A 27,769-nucleotide genomic window follows, 5' to 3' on the forward strand; every position below is an offset into this window, starting at 1 on the left:
CTCACTTGCCTCAGAAAAATTTCCCCAAAGGTAAAAGCAGCCCCCCACAAGTATTGACTGTGAGTTAAGAGGAAATCACAAACACAGGATGAAATAGGCTTTAGCAAAGGGAGGCCAGTCTAACTAAACAGATTGAGGATAGAAAAGGGATCTTTGCGGTCAACACAAAAAACTACAAAACCACGCAGAGTGTGCAAAGAATACCCCCGCACCGACTCAAGGTGTGGTGGTGCAACTCTGCACCACCAGAGCTTCCAGCTAGCCAGGCAGTTTCATGATAGCAAGCTGGACTAGAACTTAGCAAGAAAAACCATATGTAACAAATGAACAAGTAGGAACTTAGCTTCTGCTGGAGTAGACAGGTCCTCAAAAAGATCCAGGAGAGATCTGAACCAGTACTAGAACATTGACAGCTGGCATGGAGTAAAGATCTGAGTGGAGTTAAATAGAGAATCCAGCCTAGCCCTAAACGAGAGCAGGTGGGGAATGAATCTCAGAACCAGCAGCTCCACTCACATCCACCAGAGGGAGTCCACGGACAGAACTCACCGAAGTACCATTCATGACCACAGGAGGGAGTTCGAGAACGGAATTCACAACAGTACCCCCCCTTGAGGAGGGGTCACCGAACCCTCACCAGAGCCCCCAGGCCAATCAGGACGAGCCAAATGAAAGGTACAAACTAAATCGGCAGCATGGACATCAGAGGCAACAACCCAGGAATTATCCTCCTGACCATAGCCCTTCCATTTGACCAAGTACTGAAGTTTTCGTCTCGAAATACGAGAATCCAAAATCTTCTCCACCACATACTCCAACTCCCCCTCGACCAACACCGGAGCAGGAGGATCAAAGGAGGGAACCATAGGCGCCACATATCTCTGCAGCAACGACCTATGGAACACATTATGGATGGCAAAAGAAGCAGGAAGGGCCAAACGAAATGATACAGGATTAAGAATTTCAGAAATCTTATAAGGACCAATGAAACGAGGCTTAAACTTAGGAGAAGAAACCTTCATAGGAACATAACGAGATGATAACCAAACCAAATCCCCAACACGAAGTTGGGGACCAACACGGCGACGGCGGTTAGCGAAACGTTGAACCTTCTCTTGGGACAAGGTCAAATTGTCCACCACATGAGTCCAAATTTGTTGCAACCTGTCCACCACAGAATCCACACCAGGACAGTCCGAAGGCTCAACCTGCCCTGAAGAAAAACGAGGATGAAAACCAGAATTACAAAAAAAAGGCGAAACCAAAGTAGCCGAACTGGCCCGATTATTAAGGGCGAACTCAGCCAATGGCAAAAAGGTCACCCAATCATCCTGATCCGCAGAAACAAAGCATCTCAGATAAGTTTCCAAAGTCTGATTGGTTCATTCGGTTTGGCCATTTGTCTGAGGATGGAAAGCCGAAGAAAAAGACAAATCAATGCCCATCTTAGCACAAAAGGAACGCCAAAACCTTGAAACAAACTGGGAACCTCTGTCAGACACGATGTCCTCCGGAATGCCATGCAAACGAACCACATGTTGGAAAAATAATGGAACCAAATCAGAGGAAGAAGGCAATTTAGGCAAGGGTACCAAATGGACCATTTTAGAGAAGCGATCACAAACCACCCAGATGACCGACATCCTTTGAGAAACAGGAAGATCTGAAATAAAATCCATGGAAACATGCGTCCAGGGCCTTTTCGGGACCGGCAAGGGCAAAAGTAACCCACTGGCACAAGAACAGCAGGGCTTAGCCCGAGCACAAGTCCCACAAGACTGCACAAAAGAACGCACATCCTGCGACAAAGAAGGCCACCAAAAGGACCTAGCCACCAAATCTCTGGTACCAAAAATCCCAGGATGACCAGCCAACACCGAACAATGAACCTCAGAGATAACTCTATTAGTCCATCTATCAGGGACAAACAGTTTCTCTGCTGGACAATGGTCAGGTCTATCAGCCTGGAACTCCTGAAGCACCCGCCGCAAATCAGGGAAGATGGCAGACAGAACTACCCCCTCCTTGAGAATCCCATCCGGCTCAAGAACTCCCGGAGAATCAGGCACAAAACTCCTTGAAAGGGCATCAGCCTTCACATTCTTAGAACCCGGAAGGTATGAAACCACAAAATTGAAACGGGAGAAAAACAGCGACCAACGAGCCTGTCTAGGATTCAACCGCTTGGCAGACTCGAGATAAGTCAGATTCTTGTGATCTGTCAAGACCACCACGCGATGCTTGGCTCCTTCAAGCCAATGTCGCCACTCCTCGAATGCCCACTTCATAGCCAACAACTCCCGATTGCCAACATCATAATTACGCTCAGCAGGTGAAAACTTTCTTGAAAAGAAAGCGCATGGCTTCATTACAGAGCAATCAGAACTTCTCTGAGACAATACAGCCCCTGCTCCAATTTCAGAAGCATCAACCTCGACCTGAAAAGGGAGCAAAACATTTGGCTGACACAACACAGGAGCCGAAGAGAAATGACGTTTCAACTCCTGAAAAGCCTCAACGGCCGCAGAGGACCAATTCACCACATCAGCACCCTTCTTGGTCAAATCAGTCAACGGTTTAACAACACTAGAAAAATTAGCGATGAAGCGACGGTAAAAATTGGCAAAGCCCAGAAATTTCTGAAGGCTCTTCACAGATGTAGGCCGAGTCCAATCATAAATAGCTTGGACTTTAACAGGATCCATCTCGATAGTAGAAGGGGAAAAAATGAAACCCAAAAAGGAAACCTTCTGAACTCCAAAGAGACACTTAGATCCCTTCACAAACAAGGAATTAGCACGAAGGACCTGAAACACCATTCTGACCTGCTTCACATGGGACTCCCAATCATCCAAAAAGACCAAAATATCATCCAAATATACGATCATGAATCTATCCAGATACTTTCAGAAGATGTCATGCATAAAGGACTGAAACACAGAGGGAGCATAAGAAAGGCCGAATGGCATCACCAGGTACTCAAAATGGCCTTCGGGCATATTAAATGCTGTTTTCCATTCATCGCCCTGTTTAATACGCACGAGATTATATGCCCCACGAAGGTCTATCTTGGTGAACCAACTAGCCCCCTTAATCCGAGCAAATAAATCAGACAGTAGAGGCAAAGGGTACTGAAATTTGACCGTGATTTTATTAAGAAGGTGGTAATCTATACAAGGTCTCAGAGAACCATCCTTCTTGGCCACAAAAAATAACCCCGCTCCCAATGGTGACGACGACGCGCGAATATGCCCTTTCTCCAAGGACTCCTTTATATAACTCCGCATAGCTGCGTGTTCTGGCACAGACAAATTGAAAAGTCGTCACTTAGGGAACTTGCTACCAGGAATCAAATTAATAGCACAATCACAATCCCTATGAGGAGGTAGGGTACTAGACTTGGGCTCATCAAATACATCTCGGTAATCCGACAAAAACTCAGGGACTTCAGAAGGAGTGGAGGAAGAAATTGACAACAATGAAACATCCCCATGTACCCCTTGACAACCCCAACTGGACACCGACATTGATTTCCAATCCAATACTGGATTATGGACCTGCAGCCATGGCAAACCCAACACGACCACATCATGCAGATTATGCAACACCAAAAAGCGAATATCCTCCTGATGCGCAGGAGCCATGCACATGGTCAACTGGGTCCAGTACTGAGGCTTATTCTTGGCCAAAGGCGTAGCATCAATTCCCCTCAAAGGAATGGGATGCTGCAAGGGCTCCAAGAAAAAACCACAGCGCCTGGCAAACTCTAAGTCCATCAAATTTAGGGCAGCGCCTGAATCCACAAATTCCATAACAGAATAGGATGACAAAGAGCAAATCAGAGTAACGGACAAAAGAAATTTAGGCTGTACAGTACCAATGGTGACAGACCTAGCGAACCGCTTAGTGCGCTTAGGACAATCAGAGATAGCATGAGTGGAGTCACCACAGTAAAAACACAGCCCATTCTGACGTCTATGTTCTTGCCACTCAGCTCTGGTCAAAGTCCTATCACATTGCATAGGCTCAGGCCTCTGCTCAGAGGATACCGCCAAATGGTGCACAGTTTTGCGCTCACGTAAGCGCCGATCGATCTGTATGGCCAAGGACATTGATTCATTCAAACCAGCAGGAGTGGGGAACCCCACCATAACATCCTTAAGGGCTTCAGAAAGACCCTTTCTGAAAATTGCTGCCAGGGCACACTCATTCCACTGGGTAAGCACAGACCACTTTCTGAACTTCTGGCAATATACCTCCGCTTCATCCTGACCCTGACACAAAGCCAGCAAAATTTTCTCTGCCTGATCCACAGAATTCGGTTCATCATAAAGCAATCCCAGCGCCAGAAAAAACGCATCTACATTACACAATGCAGGATCTCCTGGCGCCAGGGCGAATGCCCAGTCTTGAGGGTCGCCACGCAACAAAGAAATAATGATTCTTACTTGCTGAATAGGGTCACCAGAAGAGCGGGGTTTCAGAGCAAGAAACAGTTTACAATTGTTTTTGAAATTCAGAAATTTAGATCTATCCCCAGAAAACAAATCAGGAATTGGAACTACATAATATTGAATGTTTTGTACCTTTGCAGCGAGTTGATCTACACTAGAGGACAGACCTTGAATGTCCATATCCACACCTGAGTTCTGAACCACCCAGAGTTTAAGGGGAAAAAAAAGGAAAAACACACTGCAGAGAAAAAAAAATGGTCTCAGAATTTCTCTTTTCCCTCTATTGAGATGCATTAACACTTTGTGGGCCAGCTGTACTGTTATGGACCTGGTGGTTAGGTGCACCAGGAATGACCTGATAGTTAAACACGGAATCGGGACGAGCTCTGGGGAAATGAGAACTCTGCTGACCGCAAACCCTACTCCTATAAACACAACTAGAAATAGCCGTGGAGCGTGCCTGACTCTGCCTAGACGCCTCTTCACAGCCTAAGAGCTAACTACCCCTAAAGAAAGGAAACAAAGCCTCACTTGCCTCAGAGAAATTTCCCCAAAGGTAAAAGCAGCCCCCCACAAGTATTGACTGTGAGTTAAGAGGAAATCACAAACACAGGATGAAATAGGCTTTAGCAAAGGGAGGCCAGTCTAACTAAACAGATTGAGGATAGAAAAGGGATCTTTGCGGTCAACACAAAAAAACTACAAAACCACGCAGAGTGTGCAAAGAATACCCCTGCACCGACTCACGGTGCAGTGTTGCAACTCTGCACCCCCAGAGCTTCCAGCTAGCCAGGCAGTTTCATGATAGCAAGCTGGACTAGAACTTAGCAAGAAAAATTATATGTAACAAATGAACAAGTAGGAACTTAGCTTCTGCTGGAGTAGACAGGTCCTCAGAAAGATCCAGGAGAGATCTGAACCAGTACTAGAACATTGACAGCTGGCATGGAGTAAAGATCTGAGTGGAGTTAAATAGAGAATCCAGCCTAGCCCTAAACGAGGGCAGGTGGGGAAGGAATCTCAGAACCAGCAGCTCCACTCACAGTCACCAGAGGGAGTCCACGGACAGAACTCACCGAAGTACCATTCATGACCACAGGAGGGAGTTCGAGAACGGAATTCACAACACTAATGTTTGGTACTCAGTAAGGTGAGGGTCCAAGTACTTCTGAAACTGATAGTTTCTGTATTGTCCCAGGTCAACATTTTCCAATACAGGTTCCCCAAACAACGAGGAAAGGAAAATCACAAAAACAGTGCAGAGTATGCTCCAAGAGGGGAATCAAAAAGGACACAATTTACCATTGTGAATCCTACCCTGAGAAACCTGACCTTTGCATTGAGGATTGCTTCAAAGACTATATAATTAATAAAATTAGTTTTTACTCTGTTGACACAACACACTTTTATAATGTGATGTACTCAGCACAGCTTACACATAACACCACATTATAAATTCCTACACTCGTAAAGCTAAAAGCATTATAATCATTACTATAAAACTATGCCTATAAATAAATTTCTTGAAGGATGTAGTTTCCAAATTGGATCACTTGTGGGGGATTTCCACTGTTTAGGCACATCAAGGTCTCTGCAAACGCGAAATGAAGCCCACAGACCATTCCATCAAAGTCTACATTCCAAAAAGTCACTCCTTCCCTTTCAAGCCCTGATTTGCAACCAAACAGTTTTCCTCCACATATGGGGTATAAGCATACTCAGGAGAAGCTGCACAACAACTTTTATGGTCCAATTTCTCTTGTTACCCTTATAAAAATAAAAAATGGGGCAAAAATATAATTTTTGTGGAAAAAATGTGTTTATTTTTATATTAACAACTCAATGTTTTAATATTCTGTGAGGCACTTGCAAGTTTATGGTACTCACCACATATATACATAAATTCCTTTGGGTCTATTTTCCAAAATGGGGTCACTTGTTGGGGATTTCTACTGCTCTCAATTGCAGGCAAATTTGCATTCAAAAAGTCAAATGGTGCTTCTTCCCTTTTTAGCCCGACATGTGCCAAAACAGTTGTTTTACTCCACATAAGGTGTAGCAGTCTATTCAGTAGAAATTGCAAAACAACTGTTATGGTGTATTTTCTCCTATTACCCTTGTGTAAATAAAAAAAAAAGTTGGGGCTAAAATATCATTTTTGTGGCAAAAAAATATATTTTTTATTTTCATGGGGGTTCAAAGTTCTCAACACACATTTAGATAAGTTCCTTGAGGGGTCTAGTTTCCAAAATGGGGTCACTTGTGGTGGGTCTCCACGGTTTAGGCAAATCAGGGGCTATTCAAACGAGACATGTTCTCTCTCAGTTACAGCAAACCACTATAAAAGTTAAATGCTGCTCCTTCCCTTCCAAGCCCTACCATGTGCACAAACTGTGGTTTTCCCCCAGATATGGGGTATAAGCATACTCTGGAGAAATTGGAAAACAATGTTTGTGGTCCATTTTCTCCTGTGAAAGTAAAAATTTGGGGCTAAAAGTTTTTGTGACTTAAAAGTGAAATGTTCACTGTTTGCTTCCACATTCCTTCCATTGCTGTGAAGCATGTGAAGGGTTAATAAACTTCTTGTATGTGGTTTTGATCACCTTAAGTGTTGCAGTTTTTAGAATGGTGTTACTTTTGGATATTTGTTGTCATATAGATGTCTCAAAGTCACTTCAAGTGTGATGTGGTCACTAAAAAAATGGTATTGTAAATTTTGTTGCAAAATTGAGAAATCGCTAGTCAACTTTTAGCCCATATAACTTCCTAACAGAAAAAAAAATATGTCTCCAAAATTATGCTGATGTAAAGTAGACATGTGGTAAATGTTTTTATGAACTAATTTGTGAGACAGAATTCTCTTATTTAAGGGCATAAGAATTCAAAATTTTAAGAATTGCAAAGTTTTCCAAATTTTCGCCAAATTTCTGAATTTTTCACAAATAAACGCAAGTCACATCAAATAAATTTTACTACAGTCATGAAGCACAATATGTCTTGAAAAAAGATTCTCAGGATCACAAGGATCTGTTTAAGCATCCAGAGTTATGACCTCATAAAATGACAGTGGTCAGAATTGAAAAATACTGGACTGGTCATGAAGTTGAAAACAGGCTTTGGGTTGAAGGGGTTAACGATACCTGTCCACACAATCAATTACACTTCAAGAGGGCAGAGAAACTTTTTTCCTTTGCTTCTCATCTGAGAAATAGTGATGAAACTCTGACCAAACTCATATGATACTTTGAATATCTGATGATATTCTGAATAAGATCACAAATGAAACTGGAACAGTTTAGTATTTTATCAGTATTTTTCCTCAGTATTTAAAAGAAAAAATTAGGAATGGAACAATCAGAGGAAATGTTTAATAGAAACATATGCAGCACTTCTGCACTGTTTACCCACTCCTGGTTTTGGCTTACAAATACTGATATAAAATACTGACCAAACACTGAACGTGTGAGCATGGCTTGAAATGTGAAAATAAATTACCGTATATACTCGAGTATAAGCCGAGATTTTCAGCCCAAATTTTTGGGCTGAAAGTGCCCCTCTCGGCTTATACTCGAGTCATGGTCGGCAGTGGGGTCGGCGGGTGAGGGGGAGAGAGGACCGTCGCATACTCACCTGTTCCCGGCGCTCCTAACACTGTCCCATGGTGTTAGTGTTGGCGGAATGCACCAAATATATTTATTAGATGGGATTGGTGCGTTCGCAACCCGGGATCCACCGTGCAGGAAATATCCTGCCGCTAAGTAATTGGCGGCACTATATGGCGGTATCAACCAGCTCTGTTAACTTCACAGAGCGGCCGAGAAAGCAAAGCTCTGTGCCCTGTTAGACTATCACAGAGGCACAGGCTAACTACCCAAATGAGAGCAGTCAGTGGTCATGCATGCACACAAAACTCCTCACCGGAAGTGCCAGCATTCTGGGGGCTGATTTCAGCCAGGTCCCTGAATACACACAAACACAATCTCCTCGCTGGAGGTGCCAGCATTCTAGGGGCTTATTTCAGCCGGGTCCCTGAACACATACAAACACATGACCACACTGGCGCAAAGCACATAACTTAGGAAGATACTAGCGCATGGCCGTGCGACCATGCGAGCATTAACCCCTTCCTGACATCAGACGTACTATCCCGTCGAGGTGGGGTGGGCCCGTATGACCACCGACGGGATAGTACGTCATCGCGGCCGGGTGTCAGCTGCATATCGCAGCTGACATCCGGCACTATGTGCCAGGAGCGGTCACGGACCGCACCGGCACATTAGCCCCCGGCACACCGCGATCAAACATGATCGCGGTGTACCGGCGGTATAGGGAAGCATCACGCAGGGAGGGGGCTCCCTTCGGGCTTCCCTGAGACCCCCGGAGCAACGTGATGTGATCGCGTTGCTCCGAGGGTCTCCTACCTCCCTCCTCGCCGCAGGTCCCGGATCCAAGATGGCCGCGGCATCCGGGTCCTGCAGGGAGGGAGGTGGCTTACCGAGTGCCTGCTCAGAGCAAACACTTGGTAAGCCTGCAGCCCTGCACAGCAGATCGTCGATCTGACAGAGTGCTGTGCACACTGTCAGATCAATGATCTGTAATGTCCCCCCCTGGTACAAAGTAAAAAAGTTTAAAAAAAATTCCCCACGTGTGTAAAAAAAAATAAAAAAAATATCCTAAATAAAGAAAAAAAAATATATTATTCCCATAAATACATTTCTTTAGCTAAATAAAATAAAACAAACAATAAAAGTACACATATTTAGTATTGCCGCGTCCGTAACGACCCAACCTATAATACTGCCCCACTAGTTAACCCCTTCAGTAAACACCGTAAGAAAAAAAAACGAGGCAAAAAACGCTTTATTATCATACCGCCGAACAAAAAGTGGAATAACACGCGATCAAAAAGACAGATATAAATAACCATGGTACCGCTGAAAACGTCATCTTGTCCCGCAAAAAACGAGCCGCAATACAGCATCATCACCAAAAAAATTAAAAAGTTATAGTCCTGAGAATAAAGCGATACCAAAATAATTATTTTTTCTATAAAATAGTTTTTATCGTATAAAAGCGCCAAAACATAAAAAAAGATATAAATGAGATATCGCTGTAATCGTACTGACTTGACGAATAAAACTGCTTTATCAATTTTACCAAACGCGGAACGGTATAAACGCCTCCCCCAAAAGAAATTCATGAATAGCTGGTTTTTGATCACTCTGCCTCACAAAAATTGGAATAAAAAGCGATCAAAAAATGCCACGTGTCCAAAAATGTTACCAATACAAACGTCAACTCGTCCCGCAAAAAACAAGATCTCACATGACTCTGTGGACTCAAATATGGAAAAATTACAGCTCTCAAAATGTGGTAACGCAAAAAATATTTTTTGCAATGAAAAGCGTCTTTCAGTGTGTGACGGCTGCCAATCATAAAAATCCGCTAAAAAACCCGCTATAAAAGTAAATCAAACCTCCCTTCATCACCCCCTTAGTTTGGGAAAAATAAAAAAATTAAAAAATGTATTTATTTCCATTTTCCCATTAGGGTTAGGGTTAGGGTTAGGGCTAGAGTTAGGACTAGAGTTAGGGCTAGGGTTAGGGCAAGGGTTGGGGCTAGGGTTGGGGCTAGGGTTAGGGTTAGGGCTAGGGCTAGAGTTGGGGCTAGGGTTAGGGCTAGGGTTAGGGTTGGGGCTAGGGTTAGGGTTAGGGCTAGGGCTAGAGTTGGGGCTTGGGTTAGGACTAGGGTTAGGGCTAGGGTTAGTGTTACGGCTAGTGTTAGGTCTAGTGATAGGGCTAGGGTTATTGCTAGGGTTAGGGCTAGGGTTAGGGCTAGTGATAGGGCTAGGGTTATTGCTAGGGTTAGGGCTAGGGTTAGGGTTGGGGCTAGGGTTGGGGCTACAGTTAGGGTTGGGGCTAAAGATAGGGTTAGGGTTTGGATTACATTTACGGTTGGGAATAGGGTTGGGTGTGTCTGGGTTAGAGGAGTGGTTAGGGTTACTGTTGGGATTAGGGTAAGGGGTGTGTTTGGATTAGGGTTTCAGTTATAATTGGGGGGTTTCCACTGTTTAGGCACATCAGGGGCTCTCCAAACGGGACATGACATCCGATCTGAATTCCAGCTAATTCTGCGTTGAAAAAAGGAAAACAGTGCTCCTTCCCTTCAGAGCTCTCCCGTGTGCCCAAACAGGGGTTTACCCCAACATATGGGGTAACAGCGTACTCAGGACAAATTGTACATCATCTTTTGGGGTCCAATTTCTCCTGCTACCCTTGGGAAAATACAAAACTGGGGGCCAAAAAATAAGTTTTGTGGGAAAAAAAAGATTTTTTATTTTCACGGCCCTGCGTTGTAAACTGTAGTGAAACACTTGGGGGTTCAAAGTTCTCACATCACATCTAGATAAGTTCCTTGGGGGGTCTAGTTTCCGATATGGGGTCACTTGTGGGGGGTTTGTACTGTTTGGGTACATCAGGGGCTCTGCAAATGCAACGTGACGCCTGCAGACCAATCCATTTAAGTCTGCATTCCAAATGGAGCTCCTTCCCTTCCGAGCTCTGTCATGCGCCCAAACAGTGGTTCCCCCCACATATGGGGTATCGGCGTACTCAGGACAAATTGGACAACAATGTTTGGGGTCCAATTTATCCTGATACCCTTGTGAAAATACAAAACTTGGGGCTAAAATATAATTTTTGTAAAAAAAAAAAGAATTTTTATTTTCACGACTCTGCGTTATAAACTGTAGTGAAACACTTGGGGGTTCAAAGCTCTCAAAACACATCTAGATAAGTTCCTTAGGGGGTCTACTTTCCAAAATGGTGTCACTTGTGGGGGTTTTTAATGTTTAGGCACATCAGGGGCTCTCCAAACGCAACATGGCATCCCATCTTAATTCCAGTCAATTTTGCATTGAAAAGTAAAATAGCGCTCCTTCCCTTCCGAGCTCTGCTATGCGCCCAAACAGTGGTTTACCCCCACATATGGGGTATCGTCGTACTCAGGACAAATTGCACAACAACTTTTGTGGTCTAATTTCTTCTCTTACCCTTGGGGAAATAAAAAATTGGGGCAAAAAGATCATTTTTGTGAAAAAATATGATTTTTTATTTTTACGGCTCTGCATTATAAACTTCTGTGAAGCACTTGTTGGGTCAAAGTGCTCAACACACATCTAGATAAGTTCCTTAAGGGGTCTACTTTCCAAAATGGTGTCACTTGTGGGGGGTTTCAATGTTTAGGCACATCAGGGGCTCTCCAAACGCAAAATGGCGTCCCATCTCAATTCCAGTCAATTTTGCATTGAAAAGTCAAATGGTGCTCCTTCCCTTCCGAGCTCTGCCCTGCGCCCAAACAATGGTTTACACCCACATATGGGGTATCAGCGTACTCAGGACAAATTGCACAACAATTTTTGGGGTCCAATTTCTTCTCTTACCTTGGGAAAATAAAAAATTGGGGGCGAAAAGATCATTTTTGTGAAAAAATATGATTTTTTACTTTTATGGCTCTGCATTATAAACTTCTGTGAAGCACTTGTTGGGTTAAAGTGCTCAACACACATCTAGATAAGTTCCTTAAGGGGTCTACTTTCCAAAATGGTGTCACTTGTGGGGGGTTTCAATGTTTAGGCACATCAGGGGCTCTCCAAATGCAACATGGCGTCCCATCTCAATTCCAGTCAATTTTGCATTGAAAAGTCAAATGGCGCTCCTTCCCTTCCGAGCTCTGCCCTGCACCCAAACAATGGTTTACACCCACATATGGGGTATCAGCGTACTCAGGACAAATTGCACAACAATTTTGGAATCCAATTTCTTCTCTTACCCTTGGGAAAATAAAAAATTGGGGGCGAAAAGATCATTTTTGTGAAAAAATATGATTTTTTATTTTTACGGCTCTGCATTATAAACTTCTGTGAAGCACTTGTTGGGTCAAAGTGCTCACCACACATCTAGATAAGATCCTTAGGGGGTCTACTTTCCAAAATGGTGTCACTTGTGGGGTATTTCAATGTTTAGGCACATCAGGGGCTCTCCAAATGCAACATGGTGTCCCATCTCAATTCCAGTCAATTTTGCACTGAAAAGTCAAATGACGCTCCTTTCCTTCCGAGCTCTGCCATGCACCCAAACAGTGGTTTACCCCCACATATGGGGTATCATCGTACTCAGGACAAATTGTACAAAAAATTTTGGGGTCTATTTTCTCCTGTTACCCTTGGTAAAATAAAACAAATTGGAGCTGAAATAAATTTTGTGTGAAAAAAAGTTAAATGTTCATTTTTATTTAAACATTACAAAAATTCCTGTGAAACACCTAAAGGGTTAATAAACTTCTTGAAAGTGGTTTTGAGTACCTTGAGGGGTGCAGTTTTTAGAATGGTGTCACACTTGGGTATTTTCTATCATATAGACCCCTCAAAATGACTTCAAATGAGATGTGGTCCCTAAAAAAAAATGGTGTTGTAAAAATGAGAAATTGCTGGTCAACTTTTAACCCTTATAACTCCGTCACACAAAAAAATTTTGGTTCCAAAATTGTGCTGATGTAAAGTAGACATGTGGGAAATGTTACTTATTAAGTATTTTGTGTGACATATGTCTGTGATTTAAGGGCATAAAAATTCAAAGTTGGAAAATTGCGAAATTTTCAAAATTTTCGCCAAATATTCATTTTTTTCACAAATAAACGCAAGTTATATCGAAGAAATTTTACAACTATCATGAAGTACAATATGTCACGAGAAAACAATGTCAGAATCGCCAAGATCCGTTGAAGCATTCCAGAGTTATAACCTCATAAAGGGACAGTGGTCAGAATTGTAAAAATTGCCCCGGTCATTAACGTGCAAACCACCCTTGGAGGTGAAGGGGTTAAATAGCTGCAGCACGTACAGGACCTTCCTAGAAGGACCAATGAGAGGCTGCTACAGAGACTGCGCACCTACAGGACCTTCCTAGAAGGACCAATAGATTTGGCTGCAGTACCTGAGCATGTGACCCTTGATCTCCACTGAGAGATCTTACCATGGGCATGCTCAGTGTGTGCAAAGCAGTCCCAGAAAAGCATGCTCACCGCAGATCAGTGCAGGGTACAGTACCAGAGCCTGGAGAGGCAGCAGTAACCCTTTGCACAGTATCAGTCTAAAGGTACCGTCACACTAAACGATATTGCTAGCGATCCCTGACGTTGCAGCGTCCTGGATAGCGATATTGTTGTGTTTGACACGCAGCAGCGATCAGGATCCTGCTGTGATATCGCTGGTCGTTGATTAAAGCTCAGAACTTTATTTGGTCGTCAGATCGCCGTGTATCGTTGTGTTTGACAGCAAAAGCAACGATACCAGCGATGTTTTACAATGGTAATCAGGGTAAATATCGGGTTACTAAGCGCAGGGCCGCGCTTAGTAACCCGATGTTTACCTTGGCTACCAGTGTAAAATGTAAAAAAACAAACAGTACATACTCACCTTCGCGTCCTCCGCCATCCGCTTCCTGCACTGACTGAGCACCGGTCATAAAGTGAAAGCACAGCACAGCGGTGACGTCACCACTCTGCTGTTAGGGCCGGCACTCAGTCAGTGCAGGAAGCAGACGCCGGGGGACGCGAAGGTGAGTATGTACTGTTTGTTTTTTTTACATTTTACACTGGTAACCAGGGTAAACATCGGGTTACTAAGCGCGGCCCTGCGCTTAGCAACCCGATGCTTACCCTGGGTACCCAGGGACCTCGGCATCGTTGGTCGCTGGAGAGCGGTCTGTGTGACAGCTCTCCAGTGACCAAACAGCGATGCTGCAGTGATCGGCATCGTTGTCTGTATCGCTGCAGCGTCGCTTAGTGTGACGGCACCTTTAGTGAGATGCTGGGACCGATGTCTCCACTGAGCAGGCTCCACTGCGGCCGATGCAAAATGGGAGACCGCAGCAGACACGGATCGAGATTCCTCCTGTGCAGCAGAGGAAACTCGACTCCTAACACATGGTCTCCCAGGCTGCAGCTCTTTCTCTATTCAGTGGTCACGAGGTACCGCTCATTAAAGTAATGAATATGGACTCCACTCCCATAGGGGTGGAGCCACATATTCATTACTGTAATGAGCGGTACCGATGACCGCTGATTACAGGAAGAAGCTGCGGTACCATGGGACAGGCAGGGACAGCGTCAGGAGCGCCGGGACCAGGTGAGTATTTCATTTTCACCTGTCCGAGTTCCATTCGCCGGGCGCCGCTCTGTCTTCCCGTCCTCTTGCTGTGACTGCGCAGGTCAGAGGGCGCGATAACGTAGTAGTGTGCGCGCCGCCCTCTGCCTGAACAGTCAGTGCGGAGAGACGGGACACCGAGGAGCAGCTGGAGCGACTAGAGGTGAGTATGTGATTTTTTTTATTGCAGCAGCAGCAGCATTACATGTGGCACAATGCTGTAAGGAGCGTCTATGGGGCCATAAACAACTGCATGGAGCATTATATGGGGCCATAACTGTATGGAGCATTATATGGAGCACCTATGGGGCAATAACTGTATGGAGCATTATATGGGGCCATAACTGCATGGAGCATTATATGGGGCCATAACTGCAAGGAGCATTATATGGGGCATCTATGGGGCCATAACTGTATGGAGCATTATATGGGGCCATAACTGCATGGAGCATTATTTGGGGAATTATATGGGGCCATAACTGCATGGAGCATTATATGGGGCATCTATGGGGCCATAACTGCATGCAGCATTATATGGGGCCATAACTGCATGGAGCATTATATGGGGCCATAACTGCAAAGAGCATTATATGGAGTATCTATGGGGTCATAACTGCATGGAGCATTATATGGGGCATCTATGGGGCCATGACTGCATGGAACATTATATGGGGCATTATATGGGGCAATAACTGCATGGAGCATTATATGGGGCATCTATGGGGCCATAACTGCATGGAGCATTATATGGGGCCATAACTGCAAGGAGCATTATATGAGGTATCTATGGGGCCATAACTGCATGGAGCATTATATGGGGCATCTATGGGGCCATGACTGCATGGAACATTATATGGGGCATTATATGGGGCAATAACTGCATGGAGCATTATATGGGGCATCTATGGGGCCATAACTGCATGGAGCATTATATGGGGCATCTATGGGGCCATAACTGCATGGAGCATTATATGGGGCATTTATGGGGCCATAACTGCATGGAGCATTATATGGGGCATCTATGGGGCCACAACTGCATGGAGCATTATATGGGGCATCTATGGGGCCATAACTGCATGGAGCATTATATGGGCCATCTCTGGGACCATAAAGAACTGCATGGAGCATTATATGGGGCTTCTGATTCAATATGGATATTCAAAAACACTTAACTGATGTCTCAATTAATTTTACTTTTATTGGTATCTATTTTTATTTTTGACATATACTGGTAGCTGCTGCATTTTCCACCCTAGGCTTATACCCGAGTCAATAATTTTTCCCAGTTTTTTGTTGCAAAATTAGGGGGGTCAGCTTATACTCGGGTCAGCTTATACTCGAGTATATACGGTATGTCTGAATGAACCCTAATAGTCATCTTTCTAGCTCCTATTTTAATGCTTGCAATGGAAACTAAATGGTTAAGGAGGCATTCAGGGGAAATGAAGATTATTAGACTGGTCATACCTTCATAAACAATAAAAAATAACAAGTATGGCGCTGTTTGTAACCCTCACTCAACCTGAAATTCAGTGTTACACTGGAGCTACTCCTCACTGCTTCACCTCCATTCTGGGAAGTTGGGTCACAGATGAGGGGTTGTGGCCTGATCCTAAGTTCTGGAAGCAGCCAGTGTACTAATAATGTCTCCTTCACTGCAGTCCGAGATGGGGGCTTGGCCTGCTCCCAGCTCCTAGTAGCAGTGAGCCTCCTGATAATGTCTCAATGTCTACAGTCCAAGATGAGGGTGTGGGGTGGGGTGTGGTCGGCTCCTGGCTTCTAATAGCAGCCAGCTCTCTAATAATGTATCCTTGACTGCAGTCCAAGATGGGGGAGTGGCCTGCTCCCAGCTCCTAGTAGCAGTGAGCCTCCTGATAATGTCTCCTTCACTGCAGGGCTACAAGTAATGAGCAGGACATGCCACCCCATACTGCCTTGTACTTCAGTGAATGAGACATTATAAGTGGGTTGGCTTCTACTAGAAGCCAGGAGCAGGCCATATCACCCCATGCTACCTCATCTCAGACTGCAGTGAAGGATACATTATCAGTGGAGCTAACCACTACTTGAAGCTGGGAGCAGGCTGTTCTACCTCATCCTAGTTCTGCAGTGAAAGAATCATTATTTGGGGGATGGCTGCCATGCCCCACACATGCCCTACAATGATACACTGCAGTGAAGGAGACATTTTCAAAGGAAGTACATGACTAAAAGCCAGAAGCAGGCCACAGCACCTGATCTGTGACGTAATGTTCCAGAAGGGATAGGAATCAGTGAAGAGCATCTCCGGTTTCACACTGAATTGCAGGTCCTGTAAGGTTACAATCAGCCCTATTCATGTTAACTTTATTGTTTATGAAGGCATGGCCATTAGAATATTTTTTATCTCCCCAGATTAACACTTTACCACATATGTATAATCAATATAATGCACAGAAAGAGAATCAAGTAATATTTACAGTTATTACTAGTGTTGAGCATTCCGATACTGCAAATATCGGGTATCGGCCGATATTCGCTGTATCGGATTTCCGATACTGAGTTCCGATACTTTTAAGATATCAAATACCAGAATCGGAAGTTCCCATAGTGCAATGATGCACTATAATGGAGTGTGGGCGGTGCGCGGGTGGACACTGCATGCCTGTGTGTGCGGGCGGGGTCTGTGCGTGACCGTGGGGGGTCTGTGCGGGCCTGCCGGGGGTCTGTATGGGCCTGCCGGGGGTCTGTGTGGGCTGCTGGGGGTCTGTGTGGGCCTGCCGGGGGTCTGTATGGATCTGCTGGGGGTCTGTACAGCCTGCTGGGGTCTGTGCAGCTTGCTGAGGGTCTGTGCGGGCCTGCCGGGGGTCTGTACGGGCCTGCTGGGGGTCTGTGCATGCTGCCGGGGGTCTGAGTGTGCCTGCCGGGGGTCTGTGCGTGCTGCCAGGGTTCTGTGCGGGCTGCCGGGGGTCTGTGCAGGTCTCTCGAGGGTCTGTACTGGCCTGCCAGGGGTTGTGTGTTTGTGCAAGCATCATCCGATGGGACTACAAGTCCCATCAGGCTATGCCTGCTACAATGACAGTAATTGACAGATTAGCCAATGATGGGACAGTAGTAGTCCCATCATCCAGCTAATGTGTAGAATGTAAAAAAACACAAACATACAAACTACATACAACATACTACATACATACTACATACATACATACTACATACATACTACATGCATACAGCATACATACATACTACATACATACATACTACATACATACATACAAAATGCATACATACTACATACATGCAACATACATACAACATACATACTACATACATACTACATACATACATACAACACACATATATACAACATACTACATACATACAACATACATAATACATACTACATACATACATACTACATACATACAACATACATAATACATACTACATACATACTACATATATGCTACATACATACAACATACATACAACATACTACATACATACTACATACATACAACATACTACATACATACTACATACTTATTACATACATACCACATACATACTACATACAATACATTCATACATTATATACAATACATACATACAGACATACAGTACATATAACATAGAGTACATACTCACCATCACTTGTCACTTTGTTCCCCGAAGCCAGTGTCATCTGTAAAAAATATTAAAATACCAAACAAACAATATACTCCCTAATCCGCAGAAATACACGAGTGTCCCGCGACGATCTCCCGTGGAGAAAGGCAGCATCAGCTGATGCGACCGCTCTCGAGGGGCTCCAGGAATACAATGACGGGAGGAAGGTATCCTTCCGCACTGTATTCCTCCACCGCTGTAAAAAATAGTCCCTAGACTCACTTTTGGCATTGCTGTGTGAGAAATTTCCCATGCAGCAATTGCCATAAAGTGAGACTCTGATCTATAGTAACCTCTCAGTAATGCACTGCAGGAGCCATTGTCTCCTGTCAGTGTGTCACTGAAAGTGCTATCGAGCAATGACATCACCCAATGTCACTGTTCTATAGGGGAGATTGTCGTGGGACACTCGTTATTAATTGGACTACGGTGGACAGGTAGTATACGGTTTATTATTTTACTTTTTTTGCAGGTGCTGAAGTATGGTGTGTATGGTTAAATGAAGAATATTAAAATACTTTTTTCTGGCTGTGTCTTTATTTTTTTTAACGCTTTCACTACACTAGGATTAATAATGGATAGGTGTCTTATTGACGCCTCTCCATTATTAACCCGGCTTAATGTCACCTTACAAAAGCAAGGTGACATTAACCCCTTATTACCCCATATCCCACCGCTACACGGGAGTGGGAAGAGAGGGGCTAAGTGCCAGAATTGGCGCATCTAACAGATGCACCATTTCTGGGGCGGCTGCGGACTGGTATTTGTAGACAGGGGGTGCAAGATCCAAGGCCCCTCTCTAGGCTATGAATATCAGCCCGCAGCTGTCTGCATAGCCTTTCTGGCTATGAAATATAGGGGGACCCCATGTCATTTTTTTTGGGGGGTCCCCCTATTTTAATAGCCAGTAAAGGCTACGCAGAAAGCTGCGGGCTGATATTCATAGCAGGCTACAAATATTGGCCCCCGGCCATCGGCTTTTCCCCTCTGGCACAGAAAATTGCGCAGGAGCCCACGCGTTTTTTTCAGTTTTTTTTTTTCAGTTAAACGCTCATTAAGGCCTCTTTCACACTTGCGTCGGTACGGGTCCATTGCTATGCATCGGGCTAACGTACCGACGCACGTTGTAAAATTTGTGCATGACGTGGGCAGCGGATGCAGTTTTTCAACGCATCTGGTGCCCATTCTGACGTCCGGGGAGGAGGGGGCATGCGCGGTAGAAAATGGTGAAAACCATGGACAAAAAAAGTTCACTTGAACTTTTTTTCGTGCCGACAGTCCGCCAAAACGCGATGGATCCATTGCACGACGGACGCGACGTGTGGCCATCCATCGCGATCCTTCGCTAATACAAATCTATGGCCTGATGGCCACACGTTGCTGGATCCGTCAAAAAAGCTGATTCCACCGGACAGAAAACACATACAGAGGAATGGTTTTTCTGTCCTGCAAAAAAATGCACAGCGACGGATCCAGCAAAAAACGGATGAAACGTGTGGCCATCAGGCGCAATCCTGCGCTAATACAACTCTATGAGAAAAAAATGGATCCGGCGGCAAAAAAAGGATCTGTTTTTTTCAAACCTCACCGGATTGTGCCTGACGGCAAAAACATAATGTGTGAAAGCAGCCAGATATATGGATAGATACATTTATGTATCTATAGATATATCTATCTATAAATATATCTATAGATAGATATATCCATAGATATATAATAGAAAGGCCGATGTTTCTAAGGCTACTTTTACACTTGCGTTTGTAGCAATCCATCGCAATCCGTTGTTTTGGGAAAAAAACAGATCATGCAAATGTGCCCGCAGGATGCGTTTTTTACCCATAGACTTGTATTAACGACGGATCGCTACGGATGGCCACATGTCATGGCTGACCATTGGCACGAAAAAACATTCAAGTGAACGTTTTATTGTCTGTCACATCCGCCATTTTCTACCGCGCAAGCGTGGTTGAAACTCCGCTTCCTCCTCCCCGGACTTCAGAATGGGCAGCGGATGCGTTGAAAAACTGCATCCGCTGCCCACGTCATGCACAAATTTCACAACGTGCGTCTGTACGTCGGTCCGACGCATAGCAACGGACCCGTACCAATGCAAGTGTGAAAGAGGCCTTAATGAGCGTTTAATAAAAAAAAAGGAAAAAACAGCGTGGGCTCCCATGCAATTTTCTGTGCCAGAGGGGGAAAGCCGACTGCAGGGGGCCAATATTTGTAGCCTGCTTTGAATACCAGCTCACAGCTGGCTGCGTAGCATTTACTGGCTATTAAAATGACGTGGGGTCCACTATAATTTATAGCCAGAAAGGCTACGCAGACAGCTACGGGCTGATATTCATAGCCTGGAGAGGGGCCATGGATATTGGCCCCCGGCTACAAATACCAGTCCGCAGCCGCCCCAGAAATGGCGCATCTGTAAGATGTGCCAATTCCGGCACTTAGCCTCTCTCTTCCCACTCCCGTGTAGCGGTGGGATATGGGGTAATAAGGGGTTAATGTCACCTTGCTATTGTAAGGTGACATTAAGCAGGGTTAATAATGGAGAGGCGTCAATAAGACGCCTATCCATTATTAATCCTAGTGTAGTAAAAGAGTTAAAAAAAATAAAGACACAGCCAGAAAAAAGTATTTTAATATTCTTCATTTAACCATACTTACTATACTTCAGCGCCTGCTAAAAACATAAAATAATAAACCGTATACTACCTGTCCTCCATAGTCCAATTAATAATGAGTGTCCCACGATGATCTCCCCTATAGAACAGTGACATCAGGTGATGTCATTGCTCTATAGGAACTTCAGTGACACACTGACAGGAGACAATGGCTCCTGCAGTGCATCACTGAGAGGTTACTATAGTTCAGAGTCTGACTTTATGGCAATTGCTACATGTGAAATTTCTCACACAGCAATGCCAAAAGTGAGACTAGGAACTATTTTTTTACAAAGGCGGAGGAATACCGTGCAGAAGCATACCTTCCTCCTGTCATTGTATTCCTGGAGCCCCTAGAGAGTGGTCGCATCAGCTGATGCTGCCATTCTCCATGGGACATCGTCGTGGGACACTCACAGATTTCTGCAGATCAGGGAGTATATTGTTTGTTTGTTATTTTAATATTTTTTACAGATGACACTGGCTTCGGGGAACAAAGTGACAAGTGATGGTGAGTATGTACTCTATGTTATATGTACTGTATGTCTGTATGTGTTGTATGAAATGTATGAATGTATTGTATGTTGTATGTATGTAGTATGTATTATGTATGTAGTATGTATGTAATATGTATGAAGTAAGTATGAAGTATGTAGTATTTATGTAGTATGTATGTATGTAGTATGAATGTAGTATGTTGTATATATGTTGTATGTATGTAGTATGTATGTATGTAGTATGTATTATGTATGTATTATGTATGTATTATGTATGTTGTATGTATGTAGTATGTATGTAGTAAGTGACAAGTGATGGTGAGTATGTAATCTGTTATATGTACTGCATGTCTGTATGTATGTATTGTATGTAATGTATGAATGATTTGTATGTAGTATGTATGTATGTATTTAGTATGTATGTATGTAGTATGTATGTATGTTGTATGTATGTCGTATGTATGTCGTATGTATGTAGTATGTTGTTTGTATGTAATATGTATGTAGTATGTATGTCGTATGTATGTAGTATGTTGCATGTACACTCACCGGCCACTTTATTAGGTACACCATGCTAGTAACGGGTTGGACCCCCGTTTGCCTTCAGAACTGCCTCAATTCTTCGTGGCATAGATTCAACAAGGTGCTGGAAGCATTCCTCAGAGATTTTGGTCCATATTGACATGATGGCATCACACAGTTGCCGCAGATTTGTCGGCTGCACATCCCAAAGATGCTCCATACAAGGCAGGATGGAGCCATGCTTTCATGTTGTTTACGCCAAATTCTGACCCTACCATCCGAATGTCGCAGCAGAAATCGAGACTCATCAGACCAATCAACGTTTTTCCAATCTTCTACTGTCCAATTTCGATGAGCTTGTACAAATTGTAGCCTCAGTTTCCTGTTCTTAGCTGAAAGGAGTGGTACCCGGTGTGGTCTTCTGCTGCTGTAGCCCATCTGCCTCAAAGTTCGACGCACTGTGCGTTCAGAGATGCTCTTAGGCCTACCTTGGTTGTAACGGGTGGCGATTTGAGTCACTGTTGCCTTTCTATCAGCTCGAACCAGTCTGCCCATTCTCCTCTGACCTCTGGCATCAACAAGGCATTTCCGCCCACAGAACTGCCGCTCACTGGATTTTTTTTCTTTTTCGGACCATTCTCTGTAAACCCTAGAGATGGTTGTGCGTGAAAATCCCAGTAGATCAGCAGTTTCTGAAATACTCAGACCAGCCCTTCTGGCACCAACAACCATGCCATGTTCAAAGGCACTCAAATCACCTTTCTTCCCCATACTGATGCTCGGTTTGAACTGCAGGAGATTGTCTTGACCATGTCTACATGCCTAAATGCACTGAGTTGCCGCCATGTGATTGGCTGATTAGAAATTAAGTGTTAACAAGAAGTTGGACAGGTGTACCTAATAAAGTGGCCAGTGAGTGTATGTTGTATGTATGTAGTATGTTGTATATAGTATGTTGTATGTATGTATGTTGTATGTATGTAGTATGTATTTAGTATGTATGTAGTATGTACTGTATGTTTGTCTTTTTTTACATTCAACACTTTAGCACTGTCCCATCATTGGCTAATGTGTCAATCACTGCCATTGCAGCAGGCATAGCCCGATGGGACTTGTAGTCCCATCGGACGATGCCTGCACACAAACACAAAGACCCGCACTGACCCCTGAGAGGCCGGTGCAGACCCTCGGCAGGCCGCACAGACCCCCGGCAGGCCGCACAGACCCCCAGCAGGTCACACAGACCCCCGAGAGGCCGGTACAGACCCCCAGCAGGCCGCACAGACCCCCGGCAGGCCGCACAGTCCCCTGGCAGGCCGCACAGACCCCCGATAGACCCGTACAAACCCCCAGCAGGCCCACACAGCCCCCCGACAGCCCGCACATACCCCCGAGTGGCCCGTACAGACCCCCGGCAGGCCCGCACAGACCCCCACGGTCCCACACAGACACACAGTCTCCGCCCACGCACCGCACACACTCTTCCAATCCTCCGGAACAAGATGTACAAGGAAAGAAAGGGCTTATTTTCATTCCGATATTTGTGTCCCATTGACTTGCATTGGTTTCCGGTATCGGCGATATCCGATATTTTTTGGATATCGGCCGATCCAATCCGATCCCGATATTTCCCTATATCGGAAGGTATCGCTCAACACTAGTTATTACTCATATAACATTATTCTGTGACCAAATACAGATTGTCCCAATGAAAATGCAAAAGACCAGAATGATAACAGTAAAAAATAAAAATGGAGACAAGCAGAAGTAGGGCAGTTAAGTTAAATTTACTAGCTCAAAATGTAAAAAAATCTTGCAAAGATTGGAATTCTTACTTAGCACACATGCTGTCATAGTAGAGCAGTGCAATACGTGTGGGTCACTGGGATGTATTTTTTCCTTAAATGGAGACTTGTATGCCTTCAAATGGGCAATCAAGATAGTGCCCTGTCAGCAGGAACACCTTTAGGCATGGGCCGCCTGTGCCTTTAGAAGAAATAACCTATTGATCTATTAAACTGTCAAGTTTCCAGTATTGAGTTTCAAAATGATTTTGCCACACAATAGCAAGCCTCACTATGTCCTGTAAAACTGATTTCTTATTTTTACTATATGATTTGAAAACAGGGATTTTGATTTCTTTTTAACCTTTTTACCTGAACAAGGTAATTGGGTCAACATGTACCAATTTTGCATTTCATAAAAATCTGGAAGCCCTGCCCATAAAAAAAACAATTGTTTGGTTCTTAAATGGAGGAAATAAGTATAATCAGCTAAACAAAATGGATTAGATGGGTAAAGTTGTTTGGGTTCTTTAATATGCTGTTGTTGGAATGAGTAACAGTCATGTAATGATTTTGGCAAACTTGGGAAAGAAGGATATGCTAAAGGGTTTCTATGTCTATGTTATTCTTGTGTACAGTATGTCTAAATGTAGCAAGGTTAAAATGGATTAATTATAGCAGGATACATAAACTGTATAGACAAAAGTACTGAAACATCTAAACATTATACCTGCAGGAGTTTTATGACATCCCATTTTAAATTTATAGTCATTGGTTAGGCTAGGTTCACATTGCGTTAATGGGTTAACGCTAACGGACTGCGTTGCACGGCGATAATGTCGCAATTAACGCCGTGCAACGGGTCCGTTAGTGCACCAATTGACAGCAATGTGATTTCTGCCTGTAGCGCATCGCTAGCGCATGCCATTTTCGGCACGCGCTAGCGATGTGCCGTTCTTTTGTGACGGACCTCGGACGCTGCTTGCAGCATCTGAGGGGCGTCCGAGGTCCGTCCCTCGCTAGCGCAGATCGGGGATCTGCGCTAGCGGGGACGGCGAACGCGGACCCTAGGGAAACATTGCGTTGCGCAATCCGCTAGCTCTATGCGCTTAATGGATTGCCCTAACGCAATGTGCACCTAGCCTAAATGACATATGATGTACGTGTACATCATATGTCATGTCCCAACTGAACCCTCACCTTTCATGGCAGATGATGATTGCACTTAGGCTAGGTTCATATTGTGTTAGGGCAATCCGTTAAGCGCATAGCGCTAGCGGATTGCGCAACGCAATGTTTCTCTAGGGTCCGCATTCACCATCCCCGCTAGCGCAGATCCCCGATCTGCGCTAGCAAGGGACGGACCTCGGACGCCCCTCGGACGCTGCAAGCAGCGTCCGATGTCCGTCACAAAAGAACGGCACATCGCTAGCGCGTGCCGAAAATGGCATGCGCTAGCGATGCGCTACAGGCAGAAATCACATTGCTGTCAATGGGTGCGCTAACGGACCCATTGCACCGTGTTAATTGCGACATTTTCGCCATGCAACGCAGTCCGTTAGCGTTAACCCATTAACGCAATGTGAACCTAGCCTTATCGTGTGCATTTAACAGCAGTTGGAGAAGTGGAACTATGCCCTTGGCTCTTAAACTGTTAAATCCAGCTGCATAATAATGCAGCCCTAGTTTAAAATTTTTAGAGGGTCTTCATGCGGCCCTCTCTACAATTTTTGAAAGGGTCATCATGCGGCTGTCTCTCGTGATTTTTAGAGGATCATCACACAGTCCTCACTCATAATTTTTAGAAGGTAAACAGGCAGCCCTCACTCCAAATTTTTAGATGATAATCTCAAAACCTTCGTTATAAATTTTTACAGGGTGATCATGAAGCCCTCGCTCCAATTTTTGACGCAGTCAGCATGTGGTTCTCGCTTATAATTTTTAGAGGGTAAATAGGTGGACCTCGCTTTTAATTTTTAGAGGGTCATCAGACAGCCCTCGCACATAATTTTTAGCGGGTCATCAGACAGCTCTCCCGCATCATTTTTAGGGGTGTCATCATGCGACCCTCAAAATTATTATACATATGTATGCCACTTCCCCCTCCTCAGGGTAAATGCTTTTCAGCCCTTCCACTTAGTAAATTTAACAGTGACTACCAGTGGGTGTAATTTTCTTTCCCTCTCTACTATGTCATCTACTATAGACAAAAGAGATGGGGAAACATGGTGAGAGATGTCACAGCTATGAAGAGGTGGAGGAATGGAGGAGGACTTATTTTATCCCTTTTTAATTTTGCCTTAAATACAAGTCATTGAACAGGAAATAATTTTTCCTAAAAATGTTTAAAATAAAATCCATTTTACCTTCAATTTTGTAAGTTTTATTGTCAGTCAAAATGGAGTAATACTCTGACAACTTTGTTCCAGACAGAGACCTGGGAGTCAGATATGCATCCAGGCGTCTTCCCAATGCTGTTGCTATTCCATTTCAGTGCTTCTTCTGTTCATTTCAGAGATTTTCCTGCCCCCTCAGCCTTGCTGTTAGGGCTGAGGGGGCAGCAGCATTTAACACGCACAGACAGGAAGCTCATCATTGTTCCTGCCCATTAGCGTGCACATTACGTGATCGTGGAGCAACAATTGCTTGTCATGACAGCTGGGGGTCTGCTGATGACCTCTGTGCCTGTTATCAAGATCCCCTTAAGAACCTCTGGTGCTTCTCATAAAATAAGAATATCATCAAAAAGTTAATTTATTTCAGTTCTTCAATACAAAAAGTGAAACTCATATATTATATAGAATTGTTAGAAACAGAGTGATCTATTTCAAGTGTTTATTTCTGTTAATGTGGATGATTATGGCTTACACCCAATGAAAACCCAAAAGTCATTATCTCAGTAAATTAGAATAATTAATAAACCTCATCTGCAAAGGCTTCATAAGCATTTAAAATGGTCATTTCATCTGTTTCAGAACGCTCTAGAATCATGGGGAAGACTGCTGACTTGACAGATGTAAAGAAGGAAGCCATTGACACACTCCACAAGGAGGGTAAGCCACAAAAGTCATTGCTAAATAATCTGGCTGTTCACAGGGTGCCATATCCAAGCATATTAATGGAAAGTTGAGTGGAAGGAAAAAGTGTGGTAGAAAAGCACAAGCAACCGGGATAATCATAGCCTTGAAAGGACTGTTAAGAAAAGGCCATTCAATAGACAATGCCAGAAGCGTCTTACTTGGGCTAAGGAGAAAAAGAACTGGACTGTTGCTCAGTGGTCCAAGGTGTGATTTTCAGATTAAAGTAAATTTTGCATTTCATTTCAAAATCAAGCCCCCAGTATCTGGAGGAAGAGAGGAGATGCACATCATCCAAGCTGATTGATGTCTTGTGTGACGTTTCCACAATTAGTGATGGTTTGGGGATCCATGTCATCTGCTGATGTAGGTCCACTGTGTTTTATCAAGACCAAAGTCAGCACAGACATCTACCAGGAAATTTTAGAGGACTTCATGCTTTCCTCTGCCGACAAGCTTTTTGGAGATGGAAATTTCATTCTCCAGGAGGATTTTGCACCTGTTCACACTGCCAAAAGTACCAATACCTGGTTTAAAAACAACAGTGTCACTGTGCTTGACTAGCCAGCAAACTCGTCTGACCTTAACCCCATAGAGAATCTATGTTGTATTGTCAAGAGGAAGATTAGAGACACCAGACCCAACAATGCAGATGTACTGAATGCTGCTATCAAAGCAACCTGGGCTTCCATAATACATCACCGGATCACCTCCATACCAAGGCACATTGATGCAGTAATTGATGCAAAAGGAGCACCAACTAAGTATTGAGTGCATTTACTGAATATTCATTTCAGTAGGCAAACATTTCAGATTTTAAAATAATTTTTCAAGCTAGAGTTATATAGTATTCTAATTTACTGAGATAATGACTTTTTGGTTTTCATTAGCTGTAAGCCATAGTCATAATTAACAGA

General features: G+C 44.1%; 1 protein-coding gene across 2 annotated transcripts in view; it reads right to left on the reverse strand.

The window, feature by feature from the left end:
* Window positions 1-27,769, reverse strand: part of GRID1 (glutamate ionotropic receptor delta type subunit 1) — a 2,026,904-nt gene that overhangs the window by 341,939 nt on the left and 1,657,196 nt on the right. The gene's annotated exons all lie outside the window — the stretch shown is intronic.

The sequence above is a fragment of the Ranitomeya variabilis genome, chromosome 4 (assembly GCF_051348905.1).
Source record: "Ranitomeya variabilis isolate aRanVar5 chromosome 4, aRanVar5.hap1, whole genome shotgun sequence".
NCBI classification, from domain to species: domain Eukaryota; kingdom Metazoa; phylum Chordata; class Amphibia; order Anura; family Dendrobatidae; genus Ranitomeya; species Ranitomeya variabilis.